At 42.4% G+C, this 3272-nt stretch overlaps 1 pseudogene; it reads left to right on the forward strand.

The window, feature by feature from the left end:
• Positions 1–530: 530 nt before the first annotated feature.
• LOC118847281 lies at positions 531–1612 on the forward strand (annotated as a pseudogene).
• The last annotated feature ends 1660 nt before the right edge of the window (positions 1613–3272 follow it).

A 3272-nucleotide genomic window follows, 5' to 3' on the forward strand; every position in this document is an offset into this window, starting at 1 on the left:
GGGAGGAATGGGTGAGAAGGGCACCGGCCCTGAATGGCGTTTTCAGGCATATTGTATCTTCAGAGAATAACTACATCTCTGTTAGGAATGGAAATGAAAACTAAAAGGTATTGATAAATTTAGGGCAGAGGTGTTAAACTCAAAGCCCCCCTGCAAAACTCCCAAGTGTTGCTTGAATCTGATTTAAAAGTAATTGGGAAATGTTTAACAAAACATTTAGATAATTTAGATAATATTAATTTATAGTTTTCTAAGTCAATACATAGCCCACACAGATCTATTTCTATCTGAGTTTGATGCCATTGATTTAGGTGACTGTTTATGATAGAATGGCAATTCCAAGGGCATGGTGGTATGAGGGTGAACAGGAACAAATTGAACCTGGGTATGCATGGACTGAGTGGAATAGGAATAAGAACGCAGAAGGAAATAGCCAAGGGAAAAGATCTTTACCCAAATAAGTCAAGATAATAGGGATCTGGTAAGTAGGATATTGAAAAACAGACTGAAAGGACATGCTAACTGTAAGAATGGTGGATTATGAGCCTACAAAATTTAGTGTACACGCTTTTAGAAATATTCAGGCCCCGTGCAGGCCTGGGGAGCAGGAGGCGGGCCCTCCGGCGCGGCGGGCTCAAGCAGCTCTGACCGCACTCGCCTGCGCGGGAACCATCCCCGAGGAGCAGCGCAGGTCTGGGCCGGGAAGCCCCATGGAGGGGACTCTGCGGCAGTCCCTGGAGGAAGCCTGGGTACCGGGGACCACGCGGGCCAACAAGATCTTCCGCCAGTGCCGCGCTGACTCGAAGTCGGATTCGGAAGAACCGAACAGTGAGTAGGTGGGGTTGAAACCTGAGGAAACCAAAAAAGAAGTTCAGAGCTTGAGGAGACGGCTTAATGGGGTGAGTGCTGTAGCCCTACTGGTTGGGGAGAAAGCACAAGAAGAGACAACTCTAGTGGGTGATCCCTTTAAGATCAAGACTGGTGGAATGATGGACATGAAGAAACTTCAGGAGAGAAACAAGGACAGAATTAATGAAGAGGAGGACCTCAACTTGGGAACGTCATTTTTAGCAGAAACCAACCGGAGGGGTGAAGACACTGATGATGAAATACATTGAGACTGAGCTAAAGAAGAGGAAAGGAATTGTGGGAAATGAGGAAAGGTGAAGTTGGAGAATGCTGAAAACTGTCTCTATGAGCTCCCTGAGAGCAACCAAGTATCCTCAGCTGAGAAAACAGAAGAGATACTGTCCAACCAGATGCTGAGCAGCATCCTTAGGCATTGATGCAAAAATAAAAAATATCATTTCGACAGAGGATGCCAAGGCACTCGTGCTGGCTGAGCAACAGAACAAAAAGAAAGACATCGAAACCTCCTTTGTTCCAACCGACATGGCTGTGAACTCTGCAGCACAACCTATTTTATCTTGAAGAGCTCAACGCCCCAGTTCGGAGGCCCAAAGAAAAACCGAAAACCCGACCCCCTTAGGGTGGGAGTTACAGAGAAGCCAGAACCTGAGAGGTCTTCTCAAATCCCAAGCGCCCCGCCAACGAAAAGGCAACCGATGATTATCATTATGAGAAGTTTAAGAAGATGAACAGACACTATTGATAGCAGCTCAGTGGGAGTAGGTGGGGAGGGGATTTTTGCGGAGAGTTTATTTTTTGTCAAGTGCAAGGTGCGGTGTAAATATCACAAAGAGAAGTTCGTTTCTTTTAGACCTCTTTAGGCAGTGCAGTTGTCTTACACCCTATTTTTGGATTTTTTTTTTTTGCAAACAGGTATGTTTATGAATGTGACCATCTGAAAATTGACTGTAATGCTCTGGCATGTTAGCTGCCAGGTTTTCTTAAGCAGTGAGTTGATATCCTCATTAAGCTGAGGTTTTCCTTTTTTTAAAAAAAAAATTCTTGTTTTGTTACTACTTCCAAATGTCCTTTGTAAATAAGTTGGTTATCTTTTGATTTGGGGGTAATGTGAAGTAGACTGCAGAGGTTGTGTGATCTTATTCTCTAGACTATTTTTTTTATGCTCAGACGTTGCTCCACTGCTTAGTTAGGAAGTCTTGTTTAAGAAGTATAGTTTAGAAGACTGAGGTTTGCTACTTGGTGTGTGACCTTGGTACACACTTTCCTCGTCTATAAAATCGGGCCATTAGTAACTACGTTATTTAGCTCACATGGTTTTTGTGAAGATCGAGTGGAGTACTTTGTAACCCTATGGTGCTTGTTAAAAAAAAGAGAGAGAGACAGCAAAGGAATCCAGGATTGGACTAAGGAAGCAACAGTGGCTTTTCTGACTTTGCCAAATTCCTAATGGTTGTTCCATACAATTTATTTCGATATCAAGACGTTGTAGCTGAGTGTTTTCGTCGTTCCATAGAATTATACATAATTCTTACATAGAAGTTAAAACCAGAAACTTCATCTCTATTTGGGGGAGATTTGCCTTCTGCCAGATCTGCTGGTGGCTGGCACATCAGGTGCCTAAGGAGCCAGGCTTCTGTATTCTCCAGTCCCAGGGCAGACCTGAGTGACTGAAATGGATTTTTCAGGTCGAGGTCAAAAGACATAAAAAAACCTATTTTATAAGGCATTGGCACATTTCACAAAATTACTTACTATTAAAAATATTGCCTCTTGGGTAGTAGGTTTCCTTGAGGATTTCCCTCAAATGAGGCCTCATTCAGCAAGAGAGAGAAAGTGATCATCCTGGGATAGGAGGCTAGAAAAGTCCTGAAATGCCCCCCCAAAGTTTATGCTACAGGCTGAAGATTTTGATTCAAGGAAAGTCAAGTCCAAAATGTGATATTTGAGGGCCTGTCAATTAAGAGAATAAATGTAAAGTCCTCCACAAATTGAGGGATTATTTGCCTTGCTTTTTGAGATTAACACATAGTAAGCACCTAACGAATGATTTTTCATTCATTCAACTAATGACACGCTTACACTACCTAATTCATAGGCTTGTGAGGAAAGTGCTTTTTGTTGTAAAGTGCTATAGATTTGTGAGCTGTATTAGTAATTATAGAATTATTGACATGGAGTTCAAATGGATAGCATCTAATCCAACCCTCTCATTTTACAGATGAGGAAACAGAGATTTAGAAAAGGTCAATGATTTGCCCTAGGTCACAGGTAATAAGGGGCAGTGCTGGAATTTGAACTCAGGTCTTCTTAGTGCAAATGTAGTACTGCTCCTTTATTGATTTGGCCTCCTATAATCAGTTGTTGTCTCTATCAGAGGGAACACTGCATGGCTGTAGAGATCA

This window comes from Trichosurus vulpecula, chromosome 4 (assembly GCF_011100635.1).
Source record: "Trichosurus vulpecula isolate mTriVul1 chromosome 4, mTriVul1.pri, whole genome shotgun sequence".
In the NCBI taxonomy this organism is placed as follows: domain Eukaryota; kingdom Metazoa; phylum Chordata; class Mammalia; order Diprotodontia; family Phalangeridae; genus Trichosurus; species Trichosurus vulpecula.